The sequence below is a fragment of the Schistocerca americana genome, chromosome 4 (genome assembly GCF_021461395.2).
Source record: "Schistocerca americana isolate TAMUIC-IGC-003095 chromosome 4, iqSchAmer2.1, whole genome shotgun sequence".
NCBI lineage: Eukaryota > Metazoa > Arthropoda > Insecta > Orthoptera > Acrididae > Schistocerca > Schistocerca americana.
In genome coordinates this window covers 242,532,919-242,550,896 of record NC_060122.1, presented here as the reverse complement: position 1 = coordinate 242,550,896, position 17,978 = coordinate 242,532,919, and the positions used below count along the sequence as shown (strand labels likewise).

The 17,978-nt window shown below is 42.7% G+C and overlaps 1 protein-coding gene across 11 annotated transcripts in view; it reads left to right on the top strand.

Moving 5' to 3' along the window:
• The window catches only part of LOC124612907 (MKRN2 opposite strand protein), a 155,213-nt gene that overhangs the window by 82,666 nt on the left and 54,569 nt on the right, over positions 1–17,978 (top strand). For 5 of the 11 annotated variants that reach the window (XM_047141384.1, XM_047141386.1, XM_047141391.1 and 2 more), the window contains exon 3: positions 1,272–1,448. The exons of the other annotated variants lie outside the window; for them this stretch is intronic. The gene's annotated coding sequence lies outside the window, so the exon portion shown is untranslated. The remainder of the gene's footprint in view (positions 1–1,271; positions 1,449–17,978) is intronic. 11 annotated transcript variants of the gene reach the window in all.

Genomic DNA, 17,978 nt, shown 5'->3' with positions numbered 1-17,978 from the left:
AAAGACATGTGATATGTATCCACGGGACATGTGGCCGGTAATTGAAAAAGTGTCATGACGATCTCTATTGGAAAAAGATTCCTTACCGGTCCCCCATTTATGTCTCCGGGAGGGGGAGCTGACCGTGAGAAAAAGATTGAATAACCAACGAAAGGGTAACACACTGAGTCGGGGTGTGGAATGTCAGAAGTGTGAACATGGTAGGGGATGTAGAAAATCTGAAAAGGTGTTTGCTACAGCTCTATTTAGATATATTGGGGGCCAGTGAAGTGAAATGGAAAGAAGGCAAGGATTTCTGGTCAGACGAATATAGGGTAATATCAGGAGCAGCAGGAAATGGTATAATGAGTGTAGATTTCATTATGAATAGGAAGTAGGGCAGAGAGTGGGTTACTGTGAACAGTTGAGTGATAGGTTGTTCTCAAGAACAGTTGAGTGATAGGTAGTTCTCAAGAACAGTTGAGTGATAGGTTGTTCTCATCAGTATTGACAGCAAACCAACACCGACAATAGTAATTCAGGTACAAATCCAAACAGCACAAGCAGAAGATGAAGAGATAAAGTATATGAGAGACAACTACATACTCTCATTGACCTCTAGACAGGGAAGTGATCTGTATTTGGGTAATACGTCCTTAACCATTGTTCGGAATCTTATGTCTGCTGGCTACCCGAGAACTTAGTATGTGAGTGTTAAATCACAGATTTTAAAGTTTAATATGAAAGACTTCTATGGATCTCTCATTTCTCATTCAGTGTAACTGCGCGTTGCACTAGTTTAGTCCTTTTTGTTTGACTGTCATACACTCAAGTATATACCTACAAGTCACATGTTATGGTTTTTTATTTTTTAACCAATATCCCATGAATACTGTAGTAGTAAATTATCACCTGGTCATGTAGCTGTGATTTGATTGTTACAGGAGCTACTACAAATAAATAATTTTTTTATGTATCATTATGTCAGCCTTGCTATCACTAGTCAAGAGCTGCCATATTCTCCTAATTTGAAAACATCAAAGGGAAGTTAGAATTCTTGTTTATTGTGTCAAGAGATGTAACTGATATTTCAGATGGAAAAAGAATTGGTCATGCCCTTGCTTAATAGAAAAAAAAGTAATTCTGCTATTCACTTCAAATGGTGTCGGTGTGAGCGAACCAAAAAATACTGAAATCAGGATAGTCTGACTGTCTTATTTCATGTAACAGAAATTCCATTGTTCTTTTGTTGTTTGCAATACTGTGGTCATGGTTCCATTCTTCTCTTACAGCTTCAAGAAGTGGCTACAACAGTGACTTTATATTTGTGAAGAAATGCAGAAATACTGAAAAATGAAGTGAGCTGATGATAACTTGGATGTCCAGGTGTTACAACCGAAAAAAGTTATGAGTGAAAGCAGTGATGTGGAATCACCGTGAAATGAATGGAACAGAGTAGCATACAGATGGTCAGTAACTTTCAGAATGGGTTCAGTTGACACTGAAAATGATTACTACGTTGGTTTACTGTACCAGGAGTTGTTGTTAGTGCTGTGTATTGCAATCATTGTTAAATCCCTCTTATTGTTAAATTGTTTCATAAATTAGACTATGGTACATTATTTCCTTACCTTTGGCAAAAATGAATGATTCCTTTATTTGTTGTGGCCCCAGTGTTAACTTCTGAATCGCTTCAGGCAAATGATGGGACAGTTCCTTTGGAAGTACACGACCAGCATCCTTCTGCATACTTCCCTAAACCGATGGGAATGATGACCTCGCTGTTTGTTTCCCCTTCCACAAACCAACCAACCAATCTAGACAAATCCCTTCAGAAAAGACACCCTAATATTTAAATTTATATTCATTGGTGTCAAATTCCTGTGTTTCAGAAATGCTTTTCTTGCCATTGCCAGTCTGTGTTCTATATCATTTTTGTATTATTTCATCAATTATTTTGCTGCTCAGACAGCAAAACTCACTGTAAGCCTGTGGAATATTGTCCCATCCCTCCACCGTGGCTCTCTGGTGCCCTGTAATATCTCTGGTGGGGCATGATGGATTGCAAACAGCTTGTTTCAGCTCCTATGGATTCTGAATGTAGCTAAGATCTGGAGAATATGGAGACTATTCCATCTGACTGGTTCCGTTCTCCACTAGGAAGGTGTTTACAAGATTGTGGCACTGGTGGAGTGCATCGTTGCTCATCAGTGTGAATTCTGCTCCAGTATGCTCACTAAATGGAGCCACAATGTGTGCAAGAATGTTGTTCCGATACTTCACACCAGTCATCCTCCCATTTATTGGCACAAGTGGTGCCCTGTGGCCATACACGATTCCATATCAAAAAATGAATGAACTGCATTGATAAGGGCGGCAGTATAGGATACAGTTTAAACATTGCCCTCGTTGCCCCCACACATGGATATTGGTATTATCAGGGTGGAGACAAATACGGATCTCATCAGAAAAGAATGTTATGTCCCACTGTTGCCTAGCTCACAAAGAAGGTTCCATGCTTGTGTGATACAAGCCCTTCTCTGAACTTCATTTAGAGAAGGAACCTCAAGAGGTCTTCTGGCATATAACCCCTGGTCACAGAGCCTGTTTGATTTTGCTTGTTTAGACTGCTGCAATCCTGTAGCTGTTTGGAACTGCTTCTACAGACATGTGGCGTTGTGTTGAGGGTTTCTCCTTGCTGTTGTATGCAGAGATCGATGCTTCACATCTGTTGTTTTCCTGCCTATTCTGTGACGAGCCTCAACTGATCTTGTCGCTAAAACTTGTTACGAATTCTAGAGCGACATTCTGTGTGACACCCACCTGTTTTATCCCCTGCTCATCAGAGAGATTATACAAAACCTCTGATCTATGTTATTGTTGACAGAATCATCCTGAAGCAACAAAACTCTCATAACAACACACAGCACAAGTACTGCAACATATACGGATGACACATTTGCCATACACTGCATATAGTGCACCTTATAGTAGAAATATGGACCGTTTCATATACACTCCTGGAAATTGAAATAAGAACACTGTGAATTCATTGTCCCAGGACGGGGAAACTTTATTGACACATTCCTGGGGTCAGATACATCACATTATCACACTGAAAGAACCACAGGCACATAGACACAGGCAACAGAGCATGCACAATGTCGGCACTAGTACAGTGTATATCCACCTTTCGCAGCAATGCAGGCTGCTATTCTCCCATGGAGACGATCGTAGAGATGCTGGATGTAGTCCTGTGGAACGGCTTGCCATGCCATTTCCACCTGGCGCCTCAGTTGGACCAGCGTTCGTGCTGGACGTGCAGACCGCGTGAGACGACGCTTCCTCCAGTCCCAAACATGCTCAATGGGGGACAGATCCGGAGATCTTGCTGGCCAGGGTAGTTGACTTACACCTTCTAGAGCACGTTGGGTGGCACGGGATACATGCGGACGTGCATTGTCCTGTTGGAACAGCAAGTTCCCTTGCCGGTCTAGGAATGGTAGAACGATGGGTTCGATGACGGTTTGGATGTACCGTGCACTATTCAGTGTCCCCTCGACGATCACCAGTGGTGTACGGCCAGTGTAGGAGATCGCTCCCCACACCATGATGCCGGGTGTTGGCCCTGTGTGCCTCGGTCGTATGCAGTCCTGATTGTGGCGCTCACCTGCACGGCGCCAAACACGCATACGACCATCATTGGCACCAAGGCAGAAGCGACTCTCATCGCTGAAGACGACACGTCTCCATTCGTCCCTCCATTCACGCCTGTCGCGACACCACTGGAGGCGGGCTGCACGATGTTGGGGCGTGAGCGGAAGACGGCCTAACGGTGTGCGGGACCGTAGCCCAGCTTCATGGAGACGGTTGCGAATGGTCCTCGCCGATACCCCAGGAGCAACAGTGTCCCTAATTTGCTGGGAAGTGGCGGTGCGGTCCCCTACGGCACTGCGTAGGATCCTACGGTCTTGGCGTGCATCCGTGCGTCGCTGCGGTCCGGTCCCAGGTCGACGGGCACGTGCACCTTCCGCCGACCACTGGCGACAACATCGATGTACTGTGGAGACCTCACGCCCCACGTGTTGAGCAATTCGGCGGTACGTCCACCCGGCCTCCCGCATGCCCACTATATGGCCTCGCTCAAAGTCCGTCAACTGCACATACGGTTCACGTCCACGCTGTCGCGGCATGCTACCAGTGTTAAAGACTGCGATGGAGCTCCGTATGCCACGGCAAACTGGCTGACACTGACGGCGGCGGTGCACAAATGCTGCGCAGCTAGCGCCATTCGACGGCCAACACCGCGGTTCCTGGTGTGTGCGCTGTGCCGTGCGTGTGATCATTGCTTGTACAGCCCTCTCGCAGTGTCCAGAGCAAGTATGGTGGGTCTGACACACCGGTGTCAATGTGTTCTTTTTTCCATTTCCAGGAGTGTAGAATTACATTATAAACAAACAAGTGCACTGATATTGTAATGTATCTCTGTATCACAATGTTCAGTATTAAAGTGTTGGCAATGTGCAACATTTATTTTGATGTCTGTATTATGCTTTCCAGGTGCAATAGTTTTGTCAATGCTGGTTGGTTCTCCCAAGGAACCCAATAATTCTGAGGTAATGTTGTCTTCTCCATGGGTCTTTCTTTGACATAGGTGTGCAGATTCTTCGCACAGTAATATATTTCCCATCTCATCATGTACTTCCTCTTTCTTCTTCTTAATGCTATCTTGAATAATTCATTTCTCTTGTAGAGCCTTTCTATAAGTTCCTTCCACCTTCCAACCTTAATTCTTTAATATTCACACAGATGATTAGCTTTCTCCAAGACCCCTATAATATTCGTATAGATACCATCTATATTTCTCAAAGTTATACATACTTCTACAACTTTGCATTTATCCTCTAACTATTTCTGATCTGCTCTATCGTGCTTTCTGTCAGTCTTGGTTTTGAGACAATATTATGAAAAGGAAAGTTGCTACTCACCATGTAGCGGAGATGCTGAGCCGCAGATAGGCACAACAAAAAGACTGTCACAGTATAAGCTTTCAGCCAACAAAGTTGTGCCTATCTGCAACTCAATATCTCCGTTATATGGTGAGTAGCAACTTTCTTTTTCGTAATATTGTTACATTCCATCCCGGATTTTCCGCTGTTCAGTTTTGAGACAACTGTATTCGGTTTTGCCTCCCTCAATTGCTGCATTTTTAGGGTTCCTTATCTCAGTTGGTAAAAACAGAACCCATATAGGATCACTTTGTTGTCCTTCTGTCACAAGACCACTTTTTCTGTCTGGAATGAGTGGACGTATCAAGTTGAAATTTATGTCCCATATTAAAGTCTATGGTTCCTTGACAGTGTAAAAAGTCGAAGTTTCTTAGACCAGGTAATCAAAAGATTTAGGTATTTTTTTATGTCACATATTTTGAAAGTCGCAGAGTCACTCATCAAAACCTGTGGGGTACTTCTGATTAAACTAGAATCATGAAATTTGGCAGGAAGCAAGATTTCACAATAAAAGTAAAGGAAAACATAAAAAATTGTTAATTTGTTATTATATCAGATAAAAAAAAAATTTTCGTTCAAATTTGTTATCTTGCTCTCAGTCTGTCCATCTCTTAAGACACTGTTTTCTCAGGAGTGGGTAGGCACATTCTGGATGGATGAATTATCTATATACATAATTAAATTTGTACGAAACACTCAGAGTGCAAGTCCTATTCACCTGTGGCCAATTTTTATGTATTCTCCGTTCATTATTGGTATGTACAATATTTCCTAATGTTTCCTCGTTTCCTTAACTCTGAAGAAACATCTGCCAATATGAATTGCTAGAGATATAGTTTTGCTTCAATATATACCTGTCATACACAGCATTCCACTTCTCACAGTTGGTAAATGGCTGCTCATTCCCCTGTTTTTAGAAACATATTTTTAGTCTGCTGTAGGAGACAAACTAACGAAAGGGTTCTGTGTACGCATTTTCATGCCAGCACAACCCTGGTGGTGATCCTGTGGAATAATAAAGATAAAGCTATATTCAGGTTGAAGGTATAGATGAGACTGTATTTTTAATTTTGCTTAAAGGAACTCGGTCAAGCTTATAACTAGTCCCATTGGAGCTTGTGAAATTAAAATGTTACATTATTTAGTCAAGATATGTAAGTAGTAGGTAACCATTTTGTAGTAACTGTATTCAAATCTGATAACTACTTATCTGTTATTGTTACATTTTCCATTATTCCAGGGAAACATGTAATCATTCCAAAATAATACTACCATATTTTTGTCACCATATTATAGTTGACTATTGAGTTTAAGGTGCATTCTCTTCCACTTCCTTTATTTACTCCCAATTCCAAGTTGACGAAACAGCACCAGTCAGCTGTTGTTAGAATGAAAAATGTATTCAAGACTTGGGTTTATGACAGTGGTAATTTGTTATCTTAACTCAGGTGTGGATTTGATAATGCTTCACACTTGATTTAATCAAATTTCAGGTAAATACTGTTTGCAAACAATAACGTTTTAACTGAAAAATATTAGGTAGGGTATGCAACTTGGTGCCTGTCTGATTATGTTTTGTTTTGTTGAGTGAAAACATTGTATAGACTGATGATGCTACCACATTCTCCATGTGCTGTTATTTTAAAAAATCTGTGACTGGATCTTGCATATGTGGGTTATGTAGAAATTTTTAGTTGAAACTGTAAGCTTGTGAAGAAAATTTTATTAAACATCTCAGCTAGCTGCTAAATGGCTGCATGGGTCAGTTGTCGTTTTCTGTTTCAGTCAACAGCAGTCTCAGTTGAGGAAATTGTGGTAAATCTAAACCCTCTCTGAACACTATGAGGGAGTGATTGCATTACATGCACTACTGTCTGTATCTGCTGTATGTAAAGATGTAGGCTGCACCTTGTTCATTTGTAGGATTGTTTTATTTCTAATATTATGTTTTATTACTCAATTCTCAATTTAGAGTAAATATTTTCACCAAAATCTTACTTGATGTAGCTTACTGAAGGAATTTTCACAAGCAGAGTTGTAATAAATTGAAAAAATGTATACTTAACAGCTGCCTAAGAGTTGAGTAATAATTTCTTGTTGTTATCATATATCTCAGAGACTGTGGAATTTGTTGTTCACAAGTGAGAAACAAAAATCCTTTATTCGTGCACATGATCTTTAAAGCTTTCTTTTTATGCGCCAACTCGTAATCAGTTTCAGAATCATTGTAGTCAACTGGTGGAAGTACAAACTCCACAAATTATAATCCATTTTATATTGATACTCATTTTGGAATGTGATGTTCATTATAGGTAGCACTAGTTTTGAATTAAATTGTCGGTGGCTGAATAACTGGTTCTCAAGTTTATGGAAGCAGGGCCACCCGTAGATTTCATGGGCTTCTAGACAAACTTCTCAAATCTTCTCAGGCTGTAGGATTTAGTTATCACAAATATTGATTCTTTGGTTTTTTTATTTTACTTACGAGAAGTAAATAAATGCTGCCTAGACAGTGAACTGTCAGTAATTTATTAACTGAATATACTGTATTTGAACAGATAGAAATATTAGTACATACAATAATAATAATAATAATAATAATAATAGTAATAATAATAACAGCAATAATGTTGGAAAAGATAGACTGCTACTTACTGTAAAGATGACATGTTAAGTTACAGAAAGGTACATAACAGACACTTTCACATTAGCTTTCAGCCACAGCCTTCATCAGAACAAGGAGGCTTATGGCCTTAAGCTTATGTGTAAATTGCTTTTAATTGTGCCTGTGTGCAAGTTAATGTATCATCTTTATGGTAAGTAGCAATCTGTCTTTTCCTACATTGTTGATATTCCAAGCTCCAAACTGGAGTTTCCATTGTTAAATAACAACAACAGTAACAGCTACCAAAAGAAACAGACCTAATATTTAGTGAGAAATCTTTGCAGCAAACTTCATTAGCTGGTTGACACTGTCAGTGTCAGCTGAACAATGTTGGGCAACTGTAGATGAAACACTAAATCTCCTATTCTTGCAACTGATGATGTTATCTGCTACATAGTATGCTCATTTCAAAGCAATTTTGTGCCCTATTGATAACAGTGCTAGATGATTTAGTTTCTCTTGGCCTAAAGTTGATCTTAAATGATTTTTGATTAATGCTAATTTACTAAATCCTTTTTTACGTGAAGCAATAGTCACTTGTAGAGAACAAAGATTGTAACCTCAACTTGTCAATTTCATTTACAAAAAGAAATGGAAGCCCTTTGTTTTCTGTTGTGTTTTTCAAATCCAGAAAAGTAGCTTTACTGACTGATGTAAACATTTGTATTTCTCTGATAAGATTATCATTCACATCATCAGGATAGGTTCTAATTAATTTCTTAATTGTATCAGTATCGTTCAAAGTAGCATTTATTCTGAAAATAGCTTCAAAAGTTGCACAAATATTTCTGATTTCTCCAGTTGAGAAACAATGTTGCCTACGATTATGTCAAAAATCTCTTTTTGGGACTGTTTTTCTTCTATTTCATTTGGGAGTGTGCCAGATGCTTCACTCCTACTCCAATCAGATTCATCAAAGATAATTTTCCTTTATCTTCCTCTTTTTCTTTTTTTTTTTTTAAAAAAAACACTGCCTCAGCCACAATTTCAGTTGTCCTTTTTTTTAGCTCTGTATACAGGGACTAGTATGTGAATAACAGTCAAAAAATTGATTTTTTAATTTTTATCCAAAAAAATTCTCTGTAGTTTTCTGAATGAGAAAGAATTTACTTCCAGGAAAATGGACCACAAAAAGTACTAAAATTAAAGGAATTTAGAAGTAGTTGCACCCACCACGATGTCCCCAAGGCACATAGTCAGCTCTGTGAAAAATAAAGTTTTGCTCTCATTTGTTTTGTTGTTAGACTTTTTAGTCCCTTAAGTTGGTTAACCTGTGAAAGCTGTACAGTTGCTTATCTTTCGTTTATACTGAGAGTTTAGTCATTGTATGCTGTTGTTTTGGTGCGAATATTTTGTTTACAGCGAAGTAACTGTGTGTGTGTGTGTGTTTCATATTCCACTTAAAAGCAATGGGAAGAATTAAGAACTTCGGTGTTAAACAATGTAAATTTTATGGAGACCAGTTCACCTAACAGATTAACGTTCACCTAACAGATTAACTCTGCTAATACTGAAATGCAATGTGATGCAACACTTGAATCTACTTCAACTACTCCAAGTGCTTTGAAGCTAAAACTGAAATATTTGGACAATGGGCTTGACCGTATTAATGCTGATAATATAGACATGCCAACTATTGGTTCAGGTTGTGTTACACTCTGCTCTATCTGAACTAATAAATAAAGCTTTGCAGTTTAAGGAATGTGGCAATAGTGGTGTAAAGGTATTTGAGGAGATACGTGCTAGAATAGGTTGTGCATCGAAATTAAGATCTGTTTGTAATTTTTGTGAGTGTGGTTATACTTGTGGTGTAACTAAACAGAGAGTGTATAACACAAACATCAAACTTGCATATGCTATGAGTTGTATAGGCAAAGGGTACAAAAGTGCACAAATTTTCTGTGCTCATGTAAGCTTACCTCCCCCTACAAGATTTGACAGGTATAATAAAATTATTCTACGGACTTCAGAAGAAGTAGCAAATGATAGTTTTAATAATGCTGTTCAGGAAAGTGTAGACACGAAAGACAGCAACGCATGTGTGTCTGCAGCCTTGGCTGCATCCTGGCAACAAAAACTCATAGTTCCCTAAATGGTGTTGTGACAGCTACCTCCTTGGACAGTGATAAAGTCATTGATGTGGAGTATATTACCAAGTACTGTCATGGCTGTACTAGTGGAAATGAAAATCATAAATGTTTGATTAATTTTAGTGGCTATAGTGGAGGGATGGAATCTGATGGTGTTGTGAAGATATTTCACAAGTCAGTGGAGAAATATGGTGTGCTATATGTATCTTACCTAGGAGATGGAGACTCAAAAGGGTACCAAAAAGTTTATGAATCCAAACCTTATGCTGACACAAAAATTGAAAAAATGGAATGTGTTGGACATGTCCAGAAAAGGTTTGGTACAAGGCTGAGGAACTTAAAGATGAATTTGAAGGGAAAGAAATTAGCTGATGGTAACTGTGTTATTGGACATGGTTGGCTTACAGACGAAGAAATAGACAGGTTGCAGTGTTATTATAGACAAGCCATAAGACAAAATAAAAATCACCTTGAGGGAATGAAACAGGCAGTATGGGCTACCTTCTATCATAAGTCCACCACAGATGACAACCCATGTCATGTACTCTGCTCACATGGCAGTGACTTTTGGTGTGGCTACCAGAGGGCTGTTACTTAAGGTGTGACCTACAACCATAAACATTCTTTGCCATTTGTTATAATGGACGTTATAAATCCTATATATATGGATTTTAGTGACACAAGTTTATTAGAGAAACATTTACACATTAGGACTCAAAATCCAAATGAAAGTTTCAACAATTGAATATGGGAACGGATAACAAAAACTGTTTTAGTAGCATTAAATACTTTGAAAATAGGGTACTAGATGCTGTTCTATGTTTCAATGATATTGCAGTGTCAAGGCCTAATGTTGTGGAAGTTATAGGAGTGCCTGGTGAACTAAATACTCAGAGAGCTTTAATAGCCGTTGTCCAAAGGAGACTATCCAAAGCAGCAAAATCAATGTTGTAAGCCACCAAAGAAGCAAGAATAAGAAGAAGAAATGTGAAAAAGAAAAGGGAGGAAGAACAACCCAGGAAACAAGATGAATATGGACCTGGGATGCATTAATGCCATGCAAGTTTTAATTTTATCTTGAATTTCACGGAAGTTAAATTATTTCATGTTCTTGTACACTTTGGATCAAAAACTGTTAAAGATAGAGAGCTGAAATTTTGTATACTGTCTTAAAACATGCTTAACTAAAGAGTAGACTAGTCTTGTGACATAAATTTGAAACTAAAATGCTTTTTTTGAAGAAAAACTCTGAATTCATTTCCAATATTTTTGATAATCATACTTAACAATTTTTTGTACGACAATTTATGACAGCACCATCTTTTCAGTAGTCTGCTTTAAAGATAATAGTGTAAAGTCCTTACAGGACAAAAATAAACGTGTTACTTTGTATTTTGAGTAATGTGTACCTATGATTTACATAAACAATTAGCATGGTTTATTTCACTAGCAACAAAAAAACAAGTGTGAGAGCTGAAGCTGTGGTTCATTCATAAAAATGTTCCCAAAAGATGTCTTAAAAGATAGTAAGCATTATACGAGCTTATGAATCTTATTCTTTGAGTTATGTTGTTTAGAAAACACAATTTTTTCAAAGTTTCCGCCGGGTTCACAGACTAGTCCCTTAGGATTTCAGGCCAGAGTGCTGTTACATCCTTATCTATGAAAACCATAAGAGCTCTAATATTTTTTTTTCATTTCAGTATTAAGGAAAATACCGTTTGACTGCAGAATCAATCTTCTTACATTTATATGGTCTAAAATGTTCCTCCAAACATTCAAGAGAATCAGTGTTTCAAACTTGGAGAAATAATAGATCAGTCTGTCGGGTTCAGCTAAACTGGTGGCTGTCCGACCTTTGCTTAACGTGATTCAGAAGAATGAAGACCTTCAGTTGAGCAACAATAACTTTATTGCGAGCGCGTATCTGACGATGCCCGGCATGTATGGACCGATCGGAGTTACAAAATTTTGCTTCCGGCCTCTACAGAAGGATCCTTAATCCTCGGAAAACTTCTGTAGTTAGGAGAGAAACAGTACTCGTCCACACAAGCCAGGAGGCACGAACTACTAACTAACTCAAAAAAACAAGGAATAATAATAATAAACAGAACGTATATAAAAGCTAGAAAACACAGCGCCTCTAGAGGCTGGGCGCGGAACTACACTGACGTCATGTACAGTAATTACGACCGCATAACACTGCACTGACACACACACACACACACACACACACACACACTGGCGAGCTTTAATTAGCGCGCGGCAGCGTCGCTACATCAGCCCCCAGGGCGGAAGCGGAGCGTCGGCGTCGAGATACCACGCCGGAAAGTGCACCCGACGTCCAGAACGGGTCATCCTCGTCGGAGGAGGAGGAACAGCGTCAGGAGGCGGACGTTGTGCTGCGTTGGGCGGTGGATGTTGAAGAGCCGGCGCCGGAGATGTGGCGTCAGTCTGGAACAGCAGTAAGTGGATGCCCACGACGAGGTGCCGCTAGTGGGGTGTCAGGAAAAACATACCCAGGTTTAACCCGATTCAACGCAACAGTTGTGGTTTTGCCATTCACTAGGATATCAATGGTGTGGGCACTGCGCCGTAGCACTTCATATGGACCAGAATAAGGAGCTTGTAGAGGCGGTTTAACGCCCTCAGTGCAGAGCATGACGTGACCAGGTCCTGGTGCACGAAAGTGGGCGGCTTGCCATGACGTGTGGCCTTCAGAGGACGAATCTTTGATACATGGTCCCTCAAGCGTCGCAAGAAATCCGGCTGGCCAGTAGCAACTGTCTCTGTGGCGTAAGCGTCTACAAAGTCACCAGGAAGGCGCAGTGTTTCTCCATAAACCAGTTCTGCCGCTGACGACCCCAGGTCTGGTTTGAAAGTAGTCCATAAGCCTAACAAGACCACCGGTAGTGCAGTTGTCCAGGTTTCTTCGTGGCACATCAGTGCGGCCTTCAAACAACGGTGGCAGCGTTCGATCATTCCGTTGCTTGCTGGGTGATAACTTGTGGTCTTATGGTGAGTGTAACCACATAACTTGGCCAGCTGTAAGAACAGTTCTGATTCAAATTGCCGTCCGCGGTCAGTGGTAATATGTAGTGGGCACCCAAATCTTGCCAACCAAGACATTGCAAAAGCGGAAGCTAATGTGTCTGCTGTGATATTATCCACCGGCACTGCCTCCGGCCAATGTGTAAAACGGTCGATCATTGTAAACAGATATCTTTGCCCGTTCGAAGGTGGAAGTGGTCCGACTACATCCAAATGAACGTGGGCAAAGCGGGCGGTGGTATCCGGAAAATCGCTGATCGGTGCCCGTACATGGCGGTTAATCTTGCAGCGTTGGCACTGAAGACAAGATCGGACCCACTCGCGGCAGTCTTTTTGCATGCCTGGCCACACGAAACATTGCGATACTAGGCGGAATGTCAACGAGTTTCAGTTGCAATGCGGAAGCCGTATCTTTAACATAGGCAAGGAGGTCATCGTCTTTCTGTGCCTGTGCCAGTGCAGGAAAGTCTATGGTACTGGAAACACAGCTGATCCGTGATAGGCAATCCGCAACAATGTTGTTGATCATAGAAATATGTCTAATGTCGGTAGTAAACTGGGCCACGAACTCAAGGTGATGAACTTGATGGGGGGAGCAGTTGACACTATCCCGACGGAAGGTGAACGTGAGTGGCTTGTGGTCTGTATATATCGTGAAAGTTCGCACTTCCACTTGGGGGCGGAAATATTTCACTGCTTGGTATACTGCTAGGAGCTCACGGTCATATGTGCTCCATTTTCTCTGTGCAGGCGAAAGCTTGTGGGAATAATACGCCAGTGGCTGCCATGCGTTGTCCGACCATTGTTGTAACGCGGCTCCAATCACCGTCTGGCTCGCGTCTACGACAATTGCTAACGGCGCGTCAAGCCGTGGGTGTGCGAGAAGCGCCGCGTCGGCCATGCTCCTCTTTGTTGCCTCGAACGCAGAACACATGTCCTCTGTCCACTTTATCAGAGACTTGCTATTTACTTTAGGGCCTGATAATGCCGCCGTCGAAGGCTCTTGGAGCTCAGCAGCGTGGGGAAGGTGTCGTCGATAAAAATTGAGCATCCCCAAAAAACGACGTAATTCTTTGATCGTAGTTGGTCGGGGTAGCTGCAAGATAGCGTCCACCTTCTCAGACAGAGGAAGAGAGCCTTCAGCAGAAATCTTATGCCCAAGAAATGTCACCTCTGACTGCCCAAAAACACACTTGTCCACGTTCAAGACGACACCGTAACGCTCCAATCGCTCGAAAATCTCTCGCAGATGTTGTCGGTGTTGTTCATGGTCAGCAGAGAACACTAACACATCATCCAGGTAGGCCAAACAGAACGGCAGCCCCTGGAGAACCGAGTCCATAAACCTTTGCCAGGTCTGAGCGGCATTGCGTAAACCGAAAGTCATAAATTTGCTTTCAAATAAACCGAAAGGCGTTATTATTGCAGTCTTTGGAATGTTGTCATTGGCCACCGGAATCTGTGTATACGCTTTAGCGCAGTCCAGAACTGTAAACACCGTGGCACCATGTAAATCGTGATTATAATCCCTCAGTAACGGAACAGGATATCTGTCTGGCACTGTTTGCGCGTTAAGCACACGGTAGTCAACGCATGGGCGCCAAGCTCCACCCTTCTTCGGAACAAGATGTAATGCGGAGGACCACGGGCTCTTAGATGGCCGCATTATGCCCTCACGAATCATGGCGTCGAATTCTGCATTCGGTATCTTCAGTCGGTCCGGAGCGAGACGCCTAGGTCGGCATGCTACTGGGGGACCATCAGTCATTTGAATGTGATGCACCGTGTCATGTGGTATGAACCTGGGAGCGCCGGGCGGCCTGGTCAAGTTCGGATAGTTAAGCAGTAATTCAGTGTACTCACCCTCCATAGCATGGACCAACTTGGCACTGTGCGTTGCGGTGTTGCGACGGAATCCCCTGACTGCTAAGCCAGTGACGCTGTCTACCAAGTGTGCGTTCGTGACGTCCGGCAGCAGGTGGTAGTGCGCCAGGAGGTCAGCCCCAACGATCGCCTCCGTGACGTCAGCCACTGTAAAATTCCACTCGTACGCGCGACGTAGGCCGAGATAAAGCTCCATCCTCTGTGTGCCATATGTTGCAATGGAAGAATTGTTGGCAGGCGTCAGACGGAAGGCAGTTGGCGGCCGGCAACGATGTATGGCTGTTCGTGGTATGATACTCAGGTCCGACCCAGTGTCAATTAAAAACTTTACGCCGGAACTCCTATCGGTAACGAACAGGCGCTTGGAGGATAAACTGGCAGTCGGTTGCACCTATTGTCGACTGCCAGTGGCGTTTGGGTGCGCGCATGGCAATGTGCACTTTCTTGCCTGATTGCCGAATCATCGGTGGTACCAGCACAACGGTAGCTCCCCTTGCAGAGTGGTAGTACCGCCGGAAGATCTGCTTCTCGAACGCCGCCGTCTGTATCGGCTTCTTCTATTGTTGTCGTCGTCACGTGCCAGCAGCGCACTGACCTCAACCTTGGCCGCGAGTGAATCATGGTCAGCCCGTGCTACAGACGCGGTACTGTTTGCACTGTTGTCCAACGCCGCGACTGGGCTGACCTGAGCCGGTGTGATCGCGTCCTGAATCCGGTCTGCTAGCTGCACCACGTCATCCAGCGGCATGTCCGTTTGTGAGGCGATTATGGCTTTTATTTGCTGCGGAAACCTACTGCTCCACAGCGTTCTGAGCAGACTGTCTGGCACAGTAACGGTGTCGACTTTACTGCATAGATGTCTCAGGTATTGAGAAGGCTTCCTGTCGCCAATTTCTTCCTGTCGCCAATTTCTTCCTGTGCCAGAACCTGACGTATCCGGTCCTCTTGTGACGCGGCCACCCGTCGAATCAACGCTGATGCCTGGCATAACCTCCAGCCTCGGGCGGTGCTGTGATTATGTCCTGCACCTCGGCTGCATAACGTTGCTCGAGTTGGCTCACAATCAGCGCAAATTTAGTTGCTTCGACCGTTATCCCAGCGCAGCTAAAACTTGCCTCTGCCTGCGCGAACCAGAGTACCGGGTTGTCGGGCCAGAACGGCGGCAAACAGACTGCAATCCTGGAGACTGCCTGCTGTTCGGTCATTATGTGCTCGTTACTTACGTAGCTCACGGCTGCTTCTTCTTAATCACGTCGGTCTCTGCTTGAATCGCGTCGGGGTCACCACTTGTCAGGTTCAGCTAAACTGGTGGCTGTCCGACCTTTGCTTAACATGATTCAGAAGAATGAAAACCTTCAGATGAGCAACAATAACTTTATTGCGAGCGCGTGTCTGATGATGCCCGGCATGCATGGACCGATCGGAGTTACAAAATTTTGCTTCCGGCCTTTACAGAAGGATCCTTAATCCTCGGAAAACTTCCGTAGTTAGGAGAGAAACAGTACTCGTCCACACAAGCCAGGAGGCACGGAACTACAACCTAACTCAAAAAACAAGGAATAATAATAATATAAACAGAACGTATATAAAAGCTGGGCAACAGCCTAGCCGCAGTGGATACACCTGTTCCCGTGAGATCACCGAAGTGAAGCACTGTCGGGCATGGCCGACGCTTGGATGGGTGACCATCCAGCCGCCATGCGCTGTTGCCATTTTTCGGGGTGCACTCAGCCTCGTGATGCCAATTGAGGAGCTACTCGACCGAATAGTAGCGGCTCCGGTCAAAGAAAACCATCATAACGACCGGGAGAGCGGTGTGCTGACCACACGCCCCTCCTATCCGCATCCTCATCTGAGGATGACACGGTGGTCAGATGGTCCCGGTGGGCCACTTGTGACCTGAAGACGGAGTTAAAAAAAATATATATAAGCTAGAAAACACAGCGCCTCTAGAGGCTGGGCGCAGAACTACACTGACCTCGTGTACAGTAATTATGACCGCATAACACTGCACTGACACACGCGCACAGCGCACACACACACACACACACACACACACACACACACACACACACACACACACACACCGGCAAGCTTGAATTAGCGTGCGGCAGCGTCGCTACAAGTCTGTTCACTCCTACTATCCAATCGTGAGACAAACTACATTGACTTTTTGTGTATTGTAAAGCTTCTGCTACTTCTGATTGATTTTATGCTATAGGCTTCACTGCCTCAGTTCTTGCACTCCATCCTGTTTCAGACAGTCAGCGAGGAGATCGACCTCCAGTGTGTTTTAGTAATGCTCTCCATTTTTATGGGCTTGCTCTAAAGAAATTGTACAGCTATATCAGACACCTGAGGAATGTATGTACTACTTCATTTCTTCTTGTAGCATGCAATCCTGAAAAGTTCAGAATACAAGCGGCTCAAGGAGAAAATGTTACCAGTGAGTTAATGTGTCTAATTTTTGGTTGCAGACCTTTTATTTAGCCTGACAAATTTTATTCATGATCAAGGCACTGACCATGACAGTTTTACGTTACATCCTGCCTCATATGTAGCTCACTCTTTCTTGTTATCACACTGCAGTCACCCATGTATCAACCATTCCTGCTTCCGTCATGTTCCTCCCAGCAATGCATGACACACAGCCCATTGACTGCCACATCCTATCAGTAGGATCACGCAGCAGTTGTCAATTGTAGTGGTGGAATAATAGAATACCCTACCACAAGAACTCCATGCCAATCTTGTGGCCAGCATGGTAATACATTGCAGAGGATACAGTGCCAGTGCCATCCGCGAAGCGCGCGCGCGCGCGCGCACACACACACACACACACACACACACACACACACACACACACACACTATGCATGCCTTGCTTTTTGTAATGTCGAGGGGACCATCATAAATCACAATTACTTAAGTGTAATTATTGTTTTTGTATAAAAGTGTCATTTCTGTTCAGATCATGTTTTTCTTTCAGTTACCTTCTGTATTATACTGTAGCAGTTCTTTCTATGTGTGGTCCAAATTTCATCAAGCTATATTACTTGTCAGAAACATGTAAAGCAAAAGTTACTTTTTTTTATAAACTAGTGCACACCAGTGTAGTAACCATCATATTGTAAATCTGCCTTTGTTGCTGTTGATGGGTTACTGTAACCCTGGCAAAGGATTCTCATAAGGTACTACTACTCAAAGCCTGGTGAACCAAGGTATTTAAAGTGGCGTCTCTCCTCTATTACTATTACCCTGTGATGGCAAGTGACAGGCAGAACCTTGCTCCCTAATTTGT